This window comes from Sarcophilus harrisii, chromosome 3 (genome assembly GCF_902635505.1).
Source record: "Sarcophilus harrisii chromosome 3, mSarHar1.11, whole genome shotgun sequence".
Lineage (NCBI taxonomy): Eukaryota > Metazoa > Chordata > Mammalia > Dasyuromorphia > Dasyuridae > Sarcophilus > Sarcophilus harrisii.
In genome coordinates this window covers 294,578,662-294,602,614 of record NC_045428.1, presented here as the reverse complement: position 1 = coordinate 294,602,614, position 23,953 = coordinate 294,578,662, and the positions used below count along the sequence as shown (strand labels likewise).

The 23,953-nt window shown below is 34.6% G+C and overlaps 1 protein-coding gene across 21 annotated transcripts in view; it reads left to right on the top strand.

Annotated features, from left to right (window-relative positions):
- The window catches only part of ZBTB20 (zinc finger and BTB domain containing 20), a 1,022,251-nt gene that overhangs the window by 706,837 nt on the left and 291,461 nt on the right, over nucleotides 1–23,953 (top strand). For 20 of the 21 annotated variants that reach the window (XM_031963653.1, XM_031963649.1, XM_031963663.1 and 17 more), the window contains one exon: nucleotides 15,700–15,799. The exons of the other annotated variant lie outside the window; for it this stretch is intronic. The gene's annotated coding sequence lies outside the window, so the exon portion shown is untranslated. The remainder of the gene's footprint in view (nucleotides 1–15,699; nucleotides 15,800–23,953) is intronic. 21 annotated transcript variants of the gene reach the window in all.

The window sequence follows — 23,953 nt, the reverse complement described above, 5'->3', positions numbered from 1 at the left end:
GTCAGCCCTTCTGATTCCAAATTCAGGGGTCTTCTTCTAACTATTAATATAATAACATGGTTTTTAGAAGTCATGTTCCTCTGTAGCAGGAAGCTTTGTTTAATCTTTCTTCTTTCTCTTTGAAAAAATATATATAAAAAGGAGCACATGAAATAAGCATTATAAAAAACATTTTGTAAAGACCAAAGCCCCTTTGAATATTTAGTCTGGGAGGAAGCTTGCTCTGTAAGTTATTGTTTGTAACCATTGGCTCCACTAAAAGTTCATCTGCCTAGAATTCTAGAACACTGAAAATAATTTTGGTTGAAGATAGATATTTTGATAGTAAAGGGGGAAATGGAAGCCCAGTGGATGTTCTGTTGCTACAGGTTAGAGATTTGTACTCAATGTAGTTTTAAGCAACAGCAACAAAAATGTTTTTGTTGGAAGTGGTACAATTATTCCATGTAAAATGAGAAAGATTTTTTAGCAGGCACTGCTAAGCTGCCCATTAAATTGGCAAATAGGGTTACTTTTAATGATACAGTACGTCAGAGTCAGAAGAAGCTGCCCTCAGCAGATGGGCAGCATTATGAAAAATATAAGGCCTCATTTGCATTTGAAACACTTTTCTTTATGATGTTGACTGAAAACTTAGTGGTCCTTGTTAGGGCAGTACCTAATATCTGGCATTAAATATCACGTTATTTTGCATGGTGTCCTTTTCTGTCACAGAAAGAAGGAAGAAAAAAAGTGATGAATCCTGCAAAGTTAAATATTCCATGCCAAATCTCAGTAGATATCATTGCATTCAATGGGAAACTAGATGGAAGGTGTTGGTGGACAACTCAGGATAATTCAGCCAATCAGAAGAGAATTCCTCTGCCTTTTGAAAGATATATGGATGGAACATGGATCCAAAATATCTTGAAAGAAGATTATAAAGATGTCGTTTTTTTCCTCCCCCAAACCTGTACTGTTTTGCACTTATTTGGAGGCTCCAAGATGGTGTAGTAGTGTGAGTAACAGGCCTGAAGTCAGAAAGTCCTGAGTTCAGTCCAACCTCAGATGCTTCTCAAAATTCCCTGAGTGAGTCACTTAATCTCTCTCCGACTGACTCAGTTTCCTCAACAATAAAATGGAGATAATACTAATCCTTCTTTTACACTTTTGTGAGGATAAAATGATATAATACTTGTAAAGTACTCAGTATGGTGTCTGGCACATAGTCAACACTTAATAAATGCTATTTCATTCCTCTCAACTTAACGAGAGTGCCATTTATGTGGTAGCCATATTTTGTATGGAAACAGTTTGTCAAAGCTCAGCTCTTAAGTCTTTCTATCCATATGGAGAAATAATCAAAGGAGATGGCATTGTGGCACCATGGAATATATTGAGATGACTTTATACCTTTTAATGGCAACCTCGTTCCCTTTGAAAGGATTCTAGAATTTAACTTTAGGAAAGAAATGCCATGTGCTTTCATGTGGCTACTGTGAAAATTCTTCCCCCTCCTCTTTTTTTTCTCATTGTGTCTCTGTCTCTGTTCTTTTCTCTCCCCTCTTTCTCCCAGTTTCATGAAAATTCATTTATCTGTGACATTTAAAGACTCTGTCTGAGAGGTGTCTGGAGCTGAGGCGGGTTGCGTACATCAATAGTTTCTTAGAATTTGGCACTCTGTCAATATTTGGGGGCCTCAGTAACAGCACTTAGATGCAGTGTCTGCCAGCAGAGACGCTCTTAGTGTCTCGGTAATGAGTTTGAATGGATGGATATTAGTACGTCAGATCCTCTCACAATAGGTAATGCTTTGGAGGCAGTTTATAGGTGCCTTGATTTTTCCTCTCTGCATTTTACTTCCTGTTTATTTGATGTCATTTGTGTATATATGAAATCATAAGAATGTTCAAAACAGGGTTTTTTCCCTAGAGTAAGAAGTAAAGGGAAATCATTGTATAATCCAGATTTGTGGGGTTATTATAGAGAATATATAGGAATACCTGAATAATGAGAATTTCTTTAATTGTATTAACAGATTCTCCTTTTGCATGCTTTAGATGGATAGGATAAAAAACACTGGATACTGTTTTGTGGAAATAATGCTTATTTTTCCTAAGGCCTTTCAGCCTTCTTTCATAAGATATACTGTAATGGGCTGAGGCTTGAGTTGATGCACTGAGGTCCCAAGCACGTGAGGCTAAATAGTAATTGGACTATACTCTATTAATATACATGCTTGGATAAAGAATGGCCCCCGCCCACTCTCTGTGCAAGTCCTGATGTGTTGTATAGGAAATGACGATTTTGGTGGGTGGAGGCAGAGAGACAGGAAGAGAAGCTGGGAGAGATTGGGCCTGGGTTCTATGCTCCTAGCTGCTGGTCGTGTGGCTGCTGGTCTAGCTAGCTTCTTGACTCAGCTACACACATTGCTATTGCCCATTCTCTTCCACCTCTGATCTTTCTTCACTGAGAATAAAGACTGATGATTTTCCCCTAACCTGAATTCCTGACTCCGGCTAATTTTAAAATATGCGGTCTTCACAATATACAGAGCTCATGTATAATAGGAGATTGTAAGTGGTTGAAGGTAATCTTTTACTGGGAATGGAAAAAAAATGTTTTTATGGGATCCTGCTGCTTATTGTCATTCTCTTGGTATTTCCAAATTCTCTTGGAGTGTCTTTACTCACTTGTAAATGAGATGGCTTATTAATGAAATAAATAATAAAGGCCAAGAAAAGTGTTGAGAGTAGAGCAACTCTAGAGTAGACATTTTTTATTCTAGTACTTCTTATTCCAGGGATGCCATTTACTCACCCCCTCTGAAATGATAACTTAGTGTTTCCTCTGGGTAATTCTGGAAGGTAATATTCAGTGGAATAGAGAAATGTTACTAAGACTTCACCCTATTCCTGGAGTGTGAGTCTAAGTAGGAATGAGTCCAGAAACTCTCATCTGATTTTGACATTCCCTAATTCAACAAACTGAAGGGAGATAAAGATGCTTCTAGTAATGCCTTGGGTATTCCATTTATCAAAAAAAAACCCAGTCACTGAAACTTTAGAGACTTCAAATCAGGGGCCACCACCCAATGAGCCAGGAGTAACTCAAACTCACTAGTTCCTGCCACATCAATTTTCTAATGCTAACTCTCTATCTCAGGCCCTTCTCAGGCTGGATTTTCAAGTTAGACTTCCAGAATTTAAAGACTTTTTCCTTCTCTTCTTAAACTGGTGATCTTTTTATATATCACAGAAGACACTAAGGTTCCTCATCCTATGATCCAGAAGAACTCTTCCATCTGGCAGTTAAGGAATCTTAGTCATTGATCTAGAGATTAGATTATGTTTCACCCTCCCAATTTACAAATAAAGCCTAGAGAAGTTGTGTTGGGCAAAGTGTCAAACAAAACTATGATTTGAGTTTAATAATAATAGCAACAAGAACAATAACTAGTGATAATAACAGCAACAATAATTAGTAATAATAATGCTAACTAGTTAGCATTTACATGGAACTTTAAGCTTTGTGAAATACTTAACAAATATTCCATTTTACCTTCACAAAAAACCTTGTAATTATGCTATTATGATGTTATCATGATACCCATTTTATAGATGAGGAAACTGAAGCAGTATGAAGTTGTATAACTTGCCTAGATTGCATAAGCCAATAAGTGTCCAAGATTGACTTTGAATTTATATAATCTAGCACTCTGCCTAGCAATCTTAATTCTGGGATGCCAAAGTCAGCCCTCCAGAGGAGTCATCCCTCTCATTCTCTCTTACCATACTACTTCTGTAGTTTCAGAAGAGTTGGAGATGATGATGCTTCAGGAATTTTTGTTTTTTTTGGTTTTTGGTTTTTGATTTTGGTTTCACTTCATAGCTATTGCTTTCTCAATATCCTAGAGGTCATTTGATGAACTTTAATAAAAGACATATTATGTTTTATGTTTTTAGAAATTATTATCATGGTTTTTTAACTAAATTATCCACTAAATTGATGAGGAGTGGCCTCTTTAAGAGTACTGCATTTGTCTAGAAATAATATGGATGTGGAGAGAAGTGTGTGCCAAAGGACCCAATCATTTTAAATGATCTGGCTTTTTATTTAGGTTAAGGCTCACAGATTCCCATAGGTTAAAGAAAATGGATACAAGGAGAGAGAGGATTAAGGAAGAAAAAAAGACATGAAGACATATTTTGAAATGACATATCAGAGTGTCTGGTTCTTCCTTGTACTCTTTTTAAAACTTATATAATAGGGCCAAAGTAGCATATATACTCTTGCAAGTGAATTAATATTCAATGATGTCTTCCTTTAGTCTGAACTTAGTTGTACTTTTGTGGTCCATACACATACTTCCCAATAAGCAGAAATGAAGTACAAGTCTCTTATTATCATTAGAACTTATCATCACATACAATAATGAACATTTTCCACATCATCCATGAGTGAATTAGAAACAATTCAATTAATATCTATGGATTTTTTTGTATATGTAGAGAATGACGAGAAGTGGCCTTATAAATGGCATAGATTCAATATCTTAAGAGTTTGTATCATTTGCATTCCATATTGCACATTTTAATGTGAGACACTAAATATCTCTCTACCACCCCTCTCTCTCAATGCTACTCTTCTCTCTGTTTTTTTCTCTTATTTGTCTTTCTCTGGAAAGGTGCAGGGTCTTGGAAACAAGTAGCAGTTTATACTCAACCAGCTAGGAATATAGTGATTGAAATAGGGACAAAAGAATTTTATTTTCTTAGGCATAACTTCTGAAATGCTTTGGGATTATTTGCAATGTGATGGGCTACCATTTTTCTATTCTCTTTTTATTAATACTAAAAGATTCATTTGACTAAAGCAGAAGAAATTAAAATTATTTCTTCTGGAGATCTCAAGTACTTCTGTAGTTTTTCTCTTTGTTTAGAATATTAACATAGTGTCAAATAAAAAAGAAGTGGGGGAGAATTGTGGGATAAAGATGATGAGAGAGAATGCATCATGTTTTATCACTTCAGGAGAAGCTTATACACTGACACATCAGCTTTTTCTATCCTTTATATTGTGAATTAAGTAAAATATACTGTTATTGTGAGGATGCAGTTAATTAATGCCAGTTTGATGTCACAATTATCAATATACACAATCGGGGGGTGTATGGATTTGAAATGAGCAGGTTGCTATCAGACAAAAAGTGAAGGATAATCATTAGAAAGCTATCTATTCCAGTCCATGATTTTCATATACAATGACAATTTTTTCCAGAAATCTTTTGTTGGCCAAAACATTCTCACATTTGTTCTGAGTCAAAGAGAATTTTGTAGAGAAATTCTCACAAAAGGTCCACTTGACAGCTTTTAACTCCAAAGAACCCCAAGTAGAGGTGTAATGACCAGAATTTTTCTGTTTCCTTTTAGTACTCAGTTCAAGAGAACCATTTAAACACAATCCACTAAATTTACAATGCACAAAGCTCTGATTGGGTGTCCCTGCCTTTGTTCTCTTTGGAGAAATCACTTAAAAACTCTTTTCTGCAAAATTATAAAAGCAAATATATTTGAATTTCTTCACATGTCATATTGACCCAGTAGGTAATTTAACCAAGTGCAATGGAGCCAAAGATCAGGCATTTCTATTAGCAAAGAATGTTGAGTTATACTTTATTACTACCCTTTAAGTATAGATAGTGATGAGTAGATTGAGGCAGAGAAAATGTGTGTGCGTTTATGAATTGCTGATACTCTTCTGTAAGGTCATATTGCCTTTTTGGAGTAATTACTCTATACAGTATAATTTATAATAGATTAATAATTTATTATATGTGCATTAGTAAACCATTATTATGAAGTATGTATTTATAAATACATGGAAACTCAGGTTATTACACAACCAATCTATTCATTACAATCTGACATGATTGCAGTTTATGGGGCTGTAAAGCAGTAGATGTGCTTCAAAGGCAGGAAGGACCTGGGTTGGAATTTTGCCTCAAACAAACACCTTACTGGCCAAGATCAGAGATGATCAAAATTGCAGTCTGAGCCACAGAATTTCCAAATGAGGTCAAAATCATTTTTAAAATGTAAATGAGAAATAAACAAAGTAATCATGTTAAATATTGTAAGTATATAATTGTAATTAAATAAATAAACGTGCAAAACACCAAAATGGTCATTGTCTAAGTCAGTATTATCACCACATAGAGATCTGTTCCTTTTTGAGTTTTTACACTGCTGTTCTAGGCAGTTAAGAATAGAAATGGCTGAGAAGGTGCAGACCTTCATTACAGGGAGTCCCTTCACCTGAGTTTCCCTGTATTAGTGAAATCACATTTCTAGTTCCTATCCTTATGATTGTAAGCACGTTAGCAGATCTCAGTTTTTAGTGGGAGAAATTCATAAAATTGGCTTAAAGACTCTTTTAAAAGATCAAGATATAAGCAATAACCGTTATGATATAAAGAAGGCAACCTGACAGACTAATCTAATCTTCTATGAAGGAATGATAGTTCTGATGAAGTAAGATAGATACAGCCTAATTAGACACATACTAACAAGGCTTTTGATTCTGCCTCATACAACAATAAAATGGATCATAGAACTATTTGGAGGGTGTGCAACAACTGGAGAATTGTACTCAAGGAATTGTTATTAGTAGATCATCATCCACATGGGAGAAACTATTAACTACATTTCTCAGGAATTGGTCTTTATTGTTATTTAACTTATTCCCCTCATGATCCAAATCGGTGATTTCCACCTTTGAGTTAGGAACAACTCAGGGAATTATAAATTATCAGACCTGGTGTTGCAATCTTATAAAAACAAAATTCATCAGAATTCAGAGGATGATAGATTTGGAACTGGAAGAGACACTAGGAATTTATTCCAGACCTTTCATTTTATAGATAAGGAAACCAAGACCCAGTGAGATTAAGGGAACTGCCAAAATCACATGGTGAAAAATTAAGATTTGAATTCAGGTCCATTGATTCCATAATTACTACTCTACCTCTCACAATAAGAAATATGGTTCATATAGCATTTGGAGGAAGAAGCAGCAGCAGTGTTGCAAAATTTGAATAAAAACAAATGTATCAGTTCCAAAAAATTAGAAATCACTAATCTTGATTTTGGAATAGAGCGCATGATTAGGAAAGCTTCTGATATTACCAGTTTGAGAAGGAAACCAAACAAGTCACTTTAGGAGAGGCAAGTATCAGAATTCAACATGAATTCAGAGAGATTTGAGAAACGGTTAGAAACCAAAGGGATTTTTTTTGGTCAAGTTTGGGTTCTCTACAGTATGCTAAAAAGAAGAAAAAAATTTTACAAAAGAAATTTAATTTATTGAAGCATGTTCTCAGTGACAAAAATTCTATATACAAAGCTTTCAGTTTAAAATTCATATACAGAGATATACATCAATGTATTTGTTTCTGTATAAATATATACATGTGTTTAAAAGAGTACAAATGCTTGGAAAAGGTAAATGTGTGTATATATTTGTGTATATGTACAGATATTTATACATTCACACACATGGTGTCCCAAAAGACAGTGCTGTTTTAAGCTTTAATTTTGAAAATATATAAGTATATATTTATATACACACATATATACACACACATGTATATATAAACATTGTTTGGACATACACATGCACACTTTATATAACCATCTGTGTGTGTATGTATAACATGTACATTTTTACACATGTATATAAATTTAACTTTTTCCATGTTTGCCTTCTTTTTCCATTAGACTAATTAAGGCAGTTGATATGGATTTATCTCCATTTTTTAAAAAGCTTTTCATGAGACTTAACTACCATTTTCTGAACATTCTGTGTAGACATTTATATAATAACTGATTAGGAGATGAAAATTACTGATTTACATAAAAATGTGACAGTAGTAGCAAAAAGATAACTAAATGGGTGACCGAAAAACCTGGGTTCTAGTCACTGTGTGACCTTGAGTACAGTTCTTTGAAGCTATAAAATCAGGGAGTTGTTTTCTTGAAGTTCACTGTGGTTCCAATATGCCATGATTCTATGAGTCCAAAATTCAATACTATTCAAAAAAGTACATCTTTGTATAGCAACGAATGGAGAAGGACATAGAACATAAGAATGGTGAGATAAATGGAAAAGCTATTTTCATAAAAGGTGGTAGGTTACTGGGATTTGAGTTTTCTTTTAACCTCATAGTTGAAACCTGATCATATAATAACCAAACTGTCCTTTAATTTAAGATACTAACCATCATTGATCAATCTGTATTCACCAGTTTGCACAAATTATTTATCTGCTTACACCTTGAAATAGGAATTGGAAGAGGGGATGGCTTATAAAACTTTTATGAAAATCCAGAAATCCCAAGGTTGACCTATGCACCCTATGCTACTTAACATTGTCTTATCAATAGGTATTTAATACAAACTAAAAGAATGAATCAAATGAATGTGCCATAATATAATATGCTAGAAAGATAAAGGTTATTATTTCAGATCTTATGTTCCATAGAAAAACTTCATATTACTGGGAATCATAATAAAGATGTGAATCAGGTTAAAGTCCACAAAAAGAAAAAAAATCTAATGTTAAATATTCTTTGAAATGCTGTTTAAATTCTCCTTTAATTTGCCCACTCTCCAGGGTATATTTATTTCCCTGTTTGCTGATGGGTAAGGGTATAGGTCTGTAGAATCAGCTTTACAACTATAGCCTTCAGAATCTTCTGTACAGCACTATGTTCTCCAAAAATATGAAACCAAACATGTGTTGGTGGTATTTACCAAGGCAAGAGAAATCAAGAAGAAGGAACCATGAAGAGCAATTAGAGGTCAGGACTGAGCATCAAAATGATTATATATTCTTTACCTTGCATTTAAGTCTTGTTTAGGTGATGGAATATACCTGAAGTCTCTAAACTTGAATGCCTCCTTTTACTTCTGAGAATGGGAAATTGAGTTCTGAGTATAAGGTGGGAAAAGGTCAAAAGTCCCTCAATATCAACTTCTTTGGTTGTATTCATGTATACAAATAACCTATTATGTCATTTTGATAATTTGGAGGATATGACATAGAAATGAAAGAAGTGGACTCCACATTTAATAATTGTCTGAATATTTTTTTTAAATAGGAGCCTAACAAAATTACAGAATTTGAGTTAAATTTTTCTTGAAACATAAATACACCCAGGAGGGTCTATGAATTTCTTTCTTTCTTTCTTTCTTTTAACTATTTCGATAGAATTAGTTTCTTTTGCAATCTTATATATTTTTTATGCTTTTAAAAATATTATTCCAGACTATCGTAGAAGTTTGTGACATGCAAAAAAAAAAAAAAAATTAAGAGCTTGCTCTATAGGACTATGAGATGGATTCAGTTTAGTTATAAATATTCTATAGATTATCATGCAATTTTTTCTTTGCCATTTGCTGTGGCATCTGAGTTAGCTCCCTCTTGACCTCAGGATCAGCCAGAGTCAGTATCAGCAAAAGTCCTTGGTCTTTAGGGGGAGAAGTAAAGGAGACAACCTCCTCTCTCCTTGTCATCCTCCTCCAAAGTGACTCTGGCTTGTCTTACTCCACCCTCTAATCCCTGCTATAATCATCTGTATATACCTAGCCAGCACAGTGGGAAGGGCCATTTTCCAAGCATATGCTAATAGAATATTGTCTAATAGGTAACTAGCCTTAAGTGCTTGGTTGTCTGATTCCAGTGCGCCTATTCAGAGTTTCAGCCCTTTACAATTTGCAAAATAACTTGAATCAGAATGTATATGTAATGTAAAAGAGAAATCAGCTAAATCCTAGGTCTCTACATCTTGGACATGTATATTCTCGTCACTGTTTAGATTTGCATAGCTCAGAGTTACCATACAAAAGGGACTCACTACAAAGTTGTCATTAGAAAGAAACAAAAAAAAAAAAACATGATGGGACAAAAGATACATTCTCCAAAAAGTTAGAAATTAAGATTGCTTCAGTGATACTTATAACCATAAGAAAGATGACTTCCCTTTGTCCCACCTAAAAAGAAAATTTGACAAGTGAAAGGAAGTTTCCCTGGAGCTTGCACTAGAGCAAAGAGTAGGGTAAACTGAAGGCTCTATGCAAGACCAGAGAGAAAAAATTGGCAGAGTCACAAGGAGATGCCGCCAAAAGTTCTCCATTTACAGTACAAAGATGGGTGATTATGTTAGAACTACTTTTACTACTTCCCTAGTGTATTTAAAGCAAGAATAGGTCAGGCCAGGGAAAAGGAGTAACATCTTGATGAGCCTTTCCTTTCCTAAAGGCCTGTAAGATGATGGAAACACAACCTAATCCAAGTTTTTCTTCCTGGATCCTCTTCCCAATTTAAAAAAAAAAATCATGATTTCCATTTTCCTTGTTCCCAGATCAGAATGTTAACCAATAATATAAAGCAAAGCTCCATTAGCTTATATAATCAGTGCCTCTATTTCATTGGTTTTTATAAATCTTTACTTACATGTCATTCTGTAATTACTTATATCAATCTCTGCCTATTTTGCATTATGATTTTCCTTGTGTTGGTGGGTTTACTTTATATTGTGCCCCAGGAAGTATTTAAGATATATAGTTTCCCTTCTTATAAAAAGATCTTCTTTTAGGCTCTCTGGCTGGAATATTTCCTGAGAATCGCCCTTAGATTTGTTTATAAAATTATATACAAACATTTGGGTAGCAATGCCTAATAAAGATCTTAAGGCTAACTTGTATTTATAGAGCACTGATTTGGGACACTAAATATATTCTATATCTCTTATCTTTTTATACCATCCAGGTCAGGTAGATAGGGAGCAGATATTATTATCTGCATTGTACAAAAAAGGAAGCTAATACCCAAGAAATAAAAGTTATTTGCCCAGAGTCTCTCAATGAATTCATGAGGGGCCAAAGAATAGAAACCAGAACTCTTCATTCTAACTTTGTTGATGTCTCAGATTCCTACAGGGAAAAAAAAAGGAACAACATAAATGATTCCACCCTTTAATTTTGTAATGTGATATCATTATTTTACTACTCAGTTAAATGTTTTTTGAATTTATATTGGTTGGCTTGGAAATAATAAATATCCTGTAGTGACTTCCTTCTGCTGATTATTTCCAAGGTATCCTGTGTTGTTGTTTGTACATTGTTGTTCTCATGTTGTCTCTCTGTTAGACTGTGAGCTCCTCGATGGCTAGGATTATTCCTTTTATTGCTATTGCCTTCAGCCCTTTCCCCTTTCATTTTTCTTTGTATTCCCAGCATTTAGCATAGTGCTTGCTCTCTCCTTGACAAATCATCATCATAGTCCCTTAATAATAGAACCATAAAATCTTGAGTCGCAAAGGATCCAAGATGTTGTTTAGTCCAACCAACTTCCTTTTTCTCTGATACAAGAATCCCCCTCTGTGATGCCTCTAACAAATGATCATTCAGTCTCTGTATATCTCCACTGAAGGGGAACTTACTACCTCAGGAGGCAGATCCCCCAGCTTTGGGCCATATCACAGGAAAATTGTTCTGTCTTTTAAGCCCAAATCTGATTCTTTGGGATTTTTAATTGGCTTTAGATCTTCCCTTTTGAGCTACATAGAATATATCTACCATATATAAGAGACCTTCAAATACTTGAAGTCAGCTATATGCTCTCTGCAAGTCTTCTGTTCCTCAGACTAATCATATCTAGCTCTTTCCACCAATCTTCACACTCCTTTGCTTCAGAAATCCAAAGCATCCTTCTTGAAAGTTGAACATGAAACATCCATGACATCATCAAACTTTGCTAATAGTGAATGTCTTGTGCTTCTACATGTATGCCATGTGGCAATAGATCACTGTAGCAGTTGAGGCAGGAGATCAGTTTATTTTATTTTAGTCTGCAATCTCACTCTTAGCTTGTGATAATCATTCTATTATCTAAAGAAAAAGCTGCTGCTAATTCACACTATTCAGTCCCTGTGATATCAATTTATGATGCCACAATCAACCCCATTAATTTTCAATGAGCAAAGAAAATTTTGGTTCAAGACTACGGTCACAAAGATAAGTCATTGCTCAGTAATTCTCTTCAAAGTAGAGAATTCTAAACATGGAGGAGCCATCTCTCCTTAATGAGAGCCAGAAATCCTGTAAGTGCTTGAAATGGCATTCACAAGTCTGAGTAGTAAACAGACAAAAACAGGAGTGCACCAGTTGCACAAATGACTTGCTTGTCACAAACTTGTCATTGCAGTAATCTAACATTTCTTTCACAAAGCGAGATGGAAAGTATGGAACAAACAGGCCCTGCTGACGTTTTGGCTCTGCTAAGCCTTCCTCTGAGCTAAAGCATCTGCAGTATCTCCCAGCTCTAGACCCTTTATCTGCTGAAGCTATAGCTGATACTGTACATGTCACAGAAATGTTTGACTATTGCATTAACAAGTTGATGACAAGTAAGTTATTCCTGCCACTGAAATACTCCCATTTTTAGCAGCAGTCTACCATTTTGACCTTCATTTTATTAAACATGTTGGCAATATACCCTAACAGAACAGAACACTAGTGAGACACCAGGATTTTTTGCCCCAGGCCTTGTTCATATCACTACAGCCTCTACACATACACAACTGCTGCCTCTTAATGACATAAGAGCATTGAAACCTTAGGCACAAAATTTTTCTGATGTATGGAAGTTAGCTTGTATGGCAAACCATAAAGGACAATCTCAGGATGACTTTCTGGGATTGGGCAAAGTGAGCAACATAAGAACATGTTTTCTGTGTCTCATAGAAATGTAAGCATTGTAGAATCTTGACAGTAAAGCTATGTGCTAGAAAAATTGAACAGAAATCTTTTATGAGCTTAAACAAAAAGTATCAGGACTGCCAGTGACTATTGTTAGCACTTCTCCTCAACTCTCCTCCACCAAAGTCGTCTGGATTGATCTAGTCTTACCCACCAAAGTGCTCTCAACTCTTCTTTTCCTACCTGTATTTTGCTGTTCACCTTCTCCTTCATCTGGAACAGAGGTATTTCAGGAATATCTCCTTGACCCTATCTTACTTCATCTCCATCACTGACATACATCATGCTTATGGATTAGCCAGCAGGACGGTTCACATATCATAGCAATCACTGAATTTCTCCATTCTATTTTTATAACCCTTCTCTTATCAAGTTTGTCAAGAGGAACCAACATCCAGAAATTGGCATTCATTGAGGGTGCCATTTCATGGATCTTAGATTTAGCAGTAATAAAAGCTTTGTTTGTTGTGCCCCTGAACATTCCAACTCCCCTCTTTCCTCAGGCATATGTGTATTAAAGAGTAAAGAAGAATGACTTTACTCCTTAAGACACTTGCCATTGAGGAAAAACAAATTTTAGTTCCATATGGGTCTCATGTTAGCTTGAATTCTTTCTAGCTCCATTCTGATTTGTTGTGGAACCAGTTATAATATTTTTGTCTGTCCCTAGATCAGGAGACCTCTGGCATGAAAAATCTTGCATTATCAGACTAATTTTTTCTGGATAGTGCCTCATGGGCTTTTAAATGAAAGAGTTTTTGTGTTTTAAAAAGATTATCATCATTCAACAAAAACCCAAAATTCTTGCCAAAACCCTAGTGGGTCTTAACTTTCTTTCAGAGCTAGCAAATTGACTGTAGTATTGTTTGGCAGATGAAATACTTTCTCCCTATTATTCCCAATATCTTACTATGCAATCTACACCTTCCTTCAGTTAGACATGTACTTCAGAGAAACAGGTGGGAAGGGTTTACTGCCTATTCTTTATGTAAAAAGGAGAGACTGTCTGCTTAACAATTGCAAAGATATTATCCAGAAAGAAAGGAGGAAAGGGTTGTATACAGCTCCACTTCTATCTGTGGACAAGCTAACATTTAAACAGAAAGAAGATAATATAGAACTGCATTTAATGACATGCAACTGAGTTTGTTGCTTTAATGTTGGGAGGAGAATGGCATAGTTTTTCCCTCTTCTCCTGGCAAAAAATGGCGAAGAAAAAAAGAAGTCTTAATTTACTTTATATAAAAAAAAGAAGTTCTTTTTAAAATGAGTTAATTTAACAAATATTATAGCACAAGTAGTATCAATATTGTGTGTTGAGGGTCTCTATCCCTGAGGATATCTACTCTGTGTTTTTGTGTTTTATATTCAAAGAGGTAAGAATGGAAATGTCTAACCCATCCTGGATTATGTCCTGTTTCCAATGAACTTAATAGGGATCATAGCCTCTTTAAAATGGAAAGGACCTTAGAAATCATCTAATTTAGGAATTTTCAAGCTGGTGGACAGATTTCACGTGACCTATAAACTCAGATGTGAAAAAAAATGATATATTTATTTTCGTTAGCCTCTAAAAGAAATTTGACATTCTTTTTTATCATTGTTGTTAATGATGATATTAATATTTTGAAACTAAATATCCATACCTCATCTGGGCTTGAAAGGTATCAGCTCCTCATAGGTTCAATCTTACCATTGATCTGTATGAAAGTTTACCTGCTTAATTTTTCCATTGTGGGCTATTTCACTCTCAGGGGCTAACCAAATTCATGCTGAACTTAGCATGGTCACCCATTTATCTTTCACCCTACTATAATTTAGAATCCCTCAAGTCATGCAGTCTTCTAGCTGCATCTCTACCCATTAGCAAAGATTACAGACATATGACGACACATCTGACCCATTCATTTAAATTATTTAAAAAATATTATTCCTAAAACTAGACCCTTCAAAGGATCCATGAAACTTAAAAAAGGATCCACTGATATAACTCTTTTGAGATTTTGGCTTTGGTCGAGACCAAATATCCCATATCATATATGTGACAGAGCCTCTCCTAGAACCTGGCTTTCCTGACTCTTAAGCCAATTCTTTTTCTATTATAGCAAGCTGCCCTCTTGCAGTTCACATTTATTATATCTCTCTTTTAATAAAGTAATTTCCATAATGTTAATTTACCTTCAGATGATTAAGTAGTATTAATCAGGACATAACTGATCAGTCCTGTCAGTTTTATTACTTAGGACTGATATGCTGGGGAATGTACTTTTAAAAAAAAATCTTAGAGCTATTTCTTCTTCAGTCACATTTTTATTTGACTGGTTCTCTGAATTTTTCTTATTTCTAAACAAATTTTCTTTCCTTGCCAGCTTTCAAACTTGTGCGCTCTCTCTCTCTCTCTCTCTCTCTCTCTCTCTCTCTCTCTCTCTCTTTATATATATATATATATATATATATATATATATATATATATATATGTTAGTTTGGTACCTGAAAAACATGTTTTGGTTTTGAGTTTTGTAATGGACCTGTTCCTTTAACAGAAATTTATTTATATAGGTCATATTATAGTATTCTTGGATATTTTTTAAAAGCCTTTTTATCAGATTAGAAGGAGTCTGTTTTTTATTCCACTTCAGAATTTTGAGGTGGTCCTTGTAAATTGTTAGTTTCATGAAAACTGTTGATTAAGTCAAAACATCAACTTTTTTATTTGTTTGTTTTGGTTCTTCTTGGCTAATGCAAAGGGGGAAAGCATTTACCTTTTTTCAGTTATGGTAATTATATACTCTGTTTTTCATTTATGCAAAACTTCATTTGTATGGGTTTTTTTGTTTCTTTTCTCTCCTTATTTTTGCATTTTCAAAAACATCTGTACCATGGCTGATGGTGAGAGCAGCAGAGGCTGGCATTTTTCCCCCACGTTGTGAGAGAAAGAGAATTGGCTGGAATGAAACCTTGCTTTCCATATGGTCAACTTGAAATGCAGCATTGAAAAGGTATCATTTTATTTTCTTTCCTGAAACCAGAGGTGAAAACCACAAGCAAACAGAAATATTGGTGCCAAACCACCTGTTGATTTGCACCGGGGGAAAAAAAGTCCTTGGCAGCACATTTTTCAAATTATCCAGTTGAAAAGGCTAAATGGATATCTGTGTCTCCATAGCATCTATCTGTACACAAACATCAACTATACAAGCTGACACATTAGCTCTGTACCTTAGAAGACCCTTCCTTAGTTAATAAGAGACACAATACAAAACTAAGGTTTGATTTACTCCTTTCACAAAGCTGTCATCAGATAAATTTATACAGAAACCTGGCTCCTGCAAAATTGAGAATTTTGTGATGTGATATACATTAAATAGCTAAAACAATGTGATTACATGTGGCTCCGTTTTAGCTAAAAAGAAACTCAGAAAATTAGTCAGAATGGATCAAACCACTCATTTACAAAATTAAAAAATCCGTAGAAAAATTCTAGCTTCATTCTCAGATCTACTTTTAATGTACCTTTCTATGACACTGGAAAGGTCATTTTCTTAGTAACTTCATCTATGTCTATAAATCAAGGTTGGGGGCCTGGAGGAACCAAACCTGTAAACTCATTGCTTTGTGGAACTCCTGATTCACTGAAAGGTTAAATGACTTGTCTCTAAGCTTATAGATAAGTATATTCCCAAATCACTGGATTTGATCCCAGTAATTGCTTCATTTTACTACTCCCAAGGCTCAGTCTCACAAATTTTACTTCATCTGCTTCTGTGAGTCTGAGTATTATGGAATATTTGTTTTTGCCAGGTGGACCTTCAGCTCTAAGCAATGCTTCTTTAGAGAAGAGAGGGTTATCTTGGGGCAGAAGTATGCATGCTTATTGATATGCATTCATGTGGTGAGAATGGATATGCCTTGTCTAATGTAGCATTATGTCAAGGGACCAATTCTTTGTCAGTAGGAATGATATTTCATGTGCTCTGAAACAATAATGAAATGTAAGTTTGCAATACTATCAGAATAGAACAAAGCAGTGTCAGGCTTAAGATTTACAAAGCCTGTTATAATTTCCCAGTGCTGTATCCATTAGGTTACCCTCCCTTGAAATTGTGTGACTTGGTGTGCACAGAAATAACTTATGGGTCTTTACTTTCTAATGTAAGATAACAAAGTTAAACTCAACCAAGACACATTGACTTTTAAAAATGTCACCAGGATAACTAAAGTGATTAATTATGCATAAATAAATGCTGCATTTCCTTAGATTACTGACCACCCCCAACAACTGATGATCCAAATAAAGAAGCTTAGCCAGTTGTTAATTTCCAGGAAATTCCTTATGCCAGGAATATTATTGCAACCCCTGAACTCAACTGTTGATTACCATTTAGAGCTGTATGTATTGAGAGGTGATGTTACTAAATTTTATTCCATTTTCAGTAGGCTGGACTCATGATTATTTGATTATTACTTCACATGACTCAAAAGTAGCTAAGGACTAAATTCTCTTCTTCCTCCCCCCTCCCCCACTCCAAAGACTTGACTTCGAATTTAGCTTCAAAATACTGCTTAGTATAGGAAGTTTTAAAACCTTAGAGAATCTTTGGTTGGCCTAAAACTTATATAAATAAATTGATTTTAATTAATTACTATGAAAGCTTACAACTTCATTATTTGAGCTAATTTTGGAAATGTGAACTTGGGGAGAGAGGAAAGACATTTCACTTCACAGGTGCCAGCCACTATTTCCATTTCTGGAAATTTCTGTAGTTTTTGTTAGTTTGGTTTGGTTTGGTTTTTTGGAGGGGCAGTTATTACCAGACTGAGAGATCAAGAAAATTCTTTATAGTTTACTTGATTTTAGCAAAGCATTTAACAAAATTGCTAATGCTATTCTTGGTAAAGATGGAAAAATATGGGCTGTCATTGGTATCAACATTTTCCAATTATATTCTGGGTTTAATTTAATCTTAATTTTCAATTTAAATTTGGACCACACTCAGGAGTTTGGGAAAGTAAGGGCCACAAGTTTGAAGCCTTTGAATTGATAGGACAGAGCTCTTTGAATAGTAGGACACAAAGAGAACAATGTAGGCTTAGATGGGAATCTCTGATGAGGTATCGTAACTCTGGATTCTGTATTTGGTCTTATTTTGTTTTAACAGTTTTATAATGCCTTGGCAAAAGATCTACATGATTTGTCTCATATTTACATATGGCAAAAATCTTGGAGTGACAACTAATATATTAGGTGATAGAGATAGAAGCAAAAAAAAAAAAAAAAAGATTTCACCAAGGTAGAATGTCAGGTGAAATACAATAATATCCAATTTAATAAGATAATGTTACATCTTATACTTGAGTTTCAAAAATAAATTTTAATACATATGAAATGGAAGAGGTATGGCTAGACCACCCAGTTCATCTAAAAAGTATTAGAAATTTTAATTAACTTCCAGCTTAATATGATTCACCAGTGTGCAAAGACAGTCCAGAAAATACTGCATGTTGGGATGCATTAATAAATAGAGTGTCTAGAGCAAGAAGATTGATGATATGGTTCTCTGCAGCCTGCTCTGATCAGAATACATCTGGAGTATTGTGTGCAGTTCTGGGGACCATGTTTTAGGAAGGAAATTGGCAAACTGGATTATACCCAGGTAGGGGCAGCTAGTTTGGTAAAGTATTTCAAGATCATACTATTTGAGTATCCAATGGAAGTAGGGATGTTTGATGTAATTTAGAGAAGATCTGGGAAAGGGGATTTGCAGGGGTGGATAGGAGGAAGAACAAAACATAATAGTTGCTTTCTAAGCCATCTATCTGGAAAATGGGTTAGCTTCATTCTTCTTGATCCAAGAACATTACTGGGAGCTGTACTGGAAATTGCAAGAGGAAAACTTAAGTGTAGCTCTAACAATCAGAACTCTCCAGAGTGAAATAGGCTGTTTTAGAGGTTTGTGAAGTAAGTCACTGGAAGTCTTCAAGCGAACACTTGATGAACACTTCCTGAATGTTGTAAAAGCAATTATTGCTCAGCTTAAGGTTTACTTCCCCCCTTATATCTCTTTGGGATAAGTAGTGAAAGTACCATCATTCCCATTTTACAAATAAGGCAATGGAAGCACAAGGTAGTGACCTGACTTGCCATGAGTCAGTGAAAGTAATGTTTGAGTCAAGACTAAAGCTTCTTTTTTTCTAAAATTAGTCTGGTTTTTCAGAGAGTAGAATTAATTGGTGGTACCGAAGGATGAAATTCTAAGGGCAAGAACTTTACTATGTGTCCAAAAATTACACTGGATGGTGATGTAGTACCTATCTTTATATCTCCAGTCCATTGTACATGTGTCTGTTAAGAGTAGAGGTTGAAACAATACTAGATGATGACCAGTCCTGATAGATCAGGCCATCCTCAGCAACGAGATCAACCAAATCATTTCTAATGGAGCAGTAATGAACTGAACTAGCTATACCCAGAAAAAGAACTCTGGGAGATGACTAAAAACCATTACATTGAATTCCCAGTCCCTATATTTATGCACACCTGCATCTTTGATTTCCCTCACAAGCTAATTGTACAATAATTCAGAGTCTGATTCTTTTTGTACAGCAAAATAATGTTTTGGTCATGTATACTTATTGTGTATCTAAGTTATATTTTAATATATTTAACATCTACTGGTCATCCTGCCATTTAGGGGAGGGGGTGGGGGGTGGTAAGAGGTGAAAAATTGGAACAAGAGGTTTGGCAATTGTTAATGCTGTAAAGTTACCCATGTATATATCCTGTAAATTAAAGGCTATTAAATAAAAATAAAAAAAAAAAAAAAAGAGTAGAGGTTGATCCTTATGGACAAATAACTATTAAACTAGGGATGATGAATTGAAAAAGAGAAATCCTTTAAGAACATGAGGAAAGAGACAGAGCTTACAGCTGGGGAAGGGCAAAGATGGGGTGATTCTTGAGTTGGATCTTCATGTAAAGGAAAGACTCCAGAGGTAGAGGACAGAGGGAGGCCAATTATAGAATGAAAAATTATGTTAACAAATACATGGAGTAAAGAAGATAGAAATATAAGTTGCACACATAGGGTATATGGCCTTGGCCATTGGGGGAAACAGTTTAGACTGACATAGAATTGGATATAAAAATCCTTTCAGTTTCTCAGCTGCCAGTTGTGTACTTTTCAGCCTAGGTAATCATTCTGATGGGTGCTCTCTTGCACAATCTTCTGCTAATATAATGTACAATATGCATTCTCTTCTTCCAGGGTTCCTCTTTCATCCCTATCTTAACAATACAGAGCAAAGAACACTGATTTAGAATCCAAAGTCCTAGATTTCAATATTCTTTCAGATGCTGAGTATCTTAGATGAATTACTTGATTTTCCCTTCCAAAAAAAAGAGGATAATAATATTTGCATCAACTACCTTACAAATTTATTGTGAGGAGAATACTATGTAAACCTTAAAGCATAAAGTAAATGTGTTATTGCTACTATTATCATCACTGTCATGGCAAAAATAGAAAGCTGCAATAGTTTTTCTATACTGAAGGTATAAAATTCCTTGTGACTAGTTCCATTCCAAACAAAAGGAGAGAAATTTCTGTTTTATTCATAAATTGGAGTGATTCTTATCCCAGCTATTTCCAGCAGTTAATCAATTATTAAACAATTTTTTGAATAATAGTTCCTGGCAAATTTGACCACTCTCCAGCTATAACTCTTGTCCTTGATATCTTCTTCATCTTTGTTCGTGCCATCTTCTGTTCCTGTTGGTGTTTTTGTTCTTTAAAATGTGATGTTCTTTTTCCAAAACACAGCCAGGTGATAAAAGTTCAGATCTTTTATTGTGTCCTTCAATATAGCCCCGTTAGCTCAGGGCTATCTCTCTGCTTGGTTCCAAAAGCTCCCTCCGAATGTCTCCAAATCCAAAGGTTTATTCTTCAGACTCCAGCCAGCACCAAGGTGGAAGATGCAATGAATATCTCTTGCCTTGAAGAGAGGGCTTGTGGGCTTCCTCGCAGAGTGCTCCTCTTGACCCCTGGGAATGTTCCCAAGTAACTCTCTCGAGTGGCTCACTGAAGCTGTATTTATGCTACTTCTCCGAGAGTGGGATTGTGGGATATCTCCCAGCATGCTCTCTGGCCCTAAGAACTTCAAGGGAGGTGTGAATTCCGTTATCTCTTTCTAAACCCTGAAATCTCCCAAACATGTGAACTCCAATGAGTACTTAAATATTTCTTGCTTCTATGAGCTCTCTAAAGGTGTGAACACAAGCATCGTTTCTATCTGTTGTACTTAATATCTTGTTTCAAGTTCTGGCCCAAAATATCTCCTTCTAAGATCAAATCAATCATATTGAACCATGCTAAATTAGGTAATTATTGTCTCTATCAACTCTAATAGCTTAACACTTTGTAAAGATTCCAACATGTTCCTGGTTTGGGACTACTCCATTCTTATTGACACATGTTGAAGTCTGTGTCTTCCTGTTTTCTTCCCATCCTTTAAGACCCAGTGTTCATGCTGTCATCTATATGTAGTCTTCCCTGACATACTTGAAAGTAATTTTCTGTGACATTTTGCCTAGGCCGTTCTTTATTCTAGTCACATTTTTTTTCTTTATTACCAATAGTGTTATATATCTTTGTGTGCGTGCGTGTGTGTGTGTGTGTACACTTACCATACACTATACATCTCTTCCTCTAAGAGAGTATTAGCTCCTCTTTTATGCCATTCTAATTTTAGTGTTATGTAATTCAAGGTAAGATCCATGACATTATATTCCTAATAACTGGCACAATACCCTATATATAATATGGGTTTAACAAATATTTGTTAAATCTAATTGAAGACCTGCTATGTTTCAAGCACCATGTTAAGCTCCATGTATATTTGCAAAAGGAATTTGAAACATGGTTCTTACCTCAAAGAGCATATAGGATAAAGTTGCAGAGACAAGATATATAACAAAGAAATCATACAAAATAATATTAACAGTATATAATCAATGATAAATTATATGATACCAACTACATGTATCACAGAAATTCAATTAGTATTAGAGTCATCAGGGTAAGCTTCATGGAGAAAGTGAGATTTTAACTAGGCTTGAGAAGATGTGTAGGAGTTATGAAAGAGCAAAAACATATACATAATTGTGTATGTGGTGTGTTTAGTAGATGGTGAATAGCAAATGGATTTATCCTGAGGTAGCAAAACATTAAATAGTAGAGATAAGCGATAGGTGTTCAGTAAGAATACAGAGACAAAAAAGAAAATCCCTAAATGAATAGCAGCAATTCTTTTTTATTTTAATAGTATTTTATTTTCCCCAATACATGCAAAGACAGTTTTCAACATTCACTTTTGCAAAACCTTCCAAATTTTTCACGCTTTCCTCCACTTCCCTATTCTTAAAGACAAGTGATCCAATATAAGTTAAACATGTGCAATTCTTCTAAACATATTTACATATCTGTCATATTGTACACACAAAAAAATCAGATCAAAAGGGGAAAAATTATAAATGAAAAACAAAACAAAACAGGGAAACAAACAACAACAAAAAAAAGGGTGAAAATACTTACTTTGGTCCACAGTAAGTCTCCATAAGTTCTCTCTCTGGATGCAGATGGTACTTTCCATCATGAGTCTTTTGGAATTGCCTTGAATCACCTCATTATTGAAAAGAGCCAGTTGGCCATCACAATTGTTCATCACATAATTTTATTATTATTATTATATACAATATTATCTTGGTTCTGCTCACTTCTCTTAGCATCAGCTCATGTAAATCTTTTCAGACTTTTCTGAAATCAGCCTGAATAGTAGTAATTCTAAAAAACTACTCTAAAACTTGATTATAAGATTGTAGCTGAGAAAGGAAATGATTACCTAAAATGGACAAGGAAATAAATTAGAAAAAAAAAAGTTAACTCCCAGTTTACCGAGATTCCAAAACATTTGGGATGTGGGTTGTCATTTTCCCCACTTGCTGGTGACAGTAATCTCTATCACAACCCCATGAAAAATATTAATCATTAAATGAGTTTGATACATCTCCAAACAAGAAAGCATTCTATCTTGGCCATTTTAAGTTGCTGTTGTCCAAAATCGACTATCTTTTAACTTGATAGTCTCTTTAAAAAACTATGCCCTCAGTTTGAAGTTTATAGGACAATTTGTTTTTACTTAGTAATATGTAATCCAAGTATATAGGTATACCAGTCTCATAGCTTGATGAAACTGAATATATTAACATGGTTCTTACTGGTTAGGACTCCTGACAGACCAGCATACTGATTCTTTCACTCCCAACTTTGGAAGCACTAAGTATTTCTTTTCAAATTCGCTCTGGTTCTAAATTCTAAAATTCTAAATTAAAAGCTATTTCTTTTTTTTTTAATTTAAAACTTAAATACAAAATAGAAAAAGGAAAACAATTGCCATGTGCATAGCAGAATATGAGAGAATCCAAAATATTGTCCAGTAAATTTCCATTTCAAGAAAACTTATATAATACTACACTTTGTGTTCAGAACTGTGTTCTTTTTCTTTTTCTTTTTTTTTTTTGCCTTTTTGTAGGTTTTCTTTTGTTCTCTGCTGTGCTTTATTATTATTACTTTTAACTTTATTCTTCCCTTTCTTCTCCCCTGCTTTCCCCCACACTATAATTAAGTGTGAATACACACATACACATACACACACAAATATACACATTCATATACAGAGAGATTACATAACATAGAGACCTGTAATCATATACATATATACACACATACCTTCATCTGCATGTTTCTAAGAGTGTACTATGTTTGTTTGTCCTTTTTTCTCTGAAGGTGAATAACATCTTCCTTCAAAAAATTCAAGTCTTTTCATATTTTTCTAAATCCACCAGCTCATCATTTGATACATCACAGCAATATTCAAACCTTATATTATCTAATTATTTTAAATAGTCTAAAACAATATTGATTAATATAGCTGACATTTAGTATAGTTTTTCTATTTTTTTCTCTTTTGATTAAATCTATTTTAACTTTAACTATGTCTCAAATCATTACTATCCCTGCTTTTTTTTAACCTAATAAATTCTACTCCTAATCTTTATTATGTTAGTGTTTTGTTTCCTATTCCTTCTGACTCCTCCT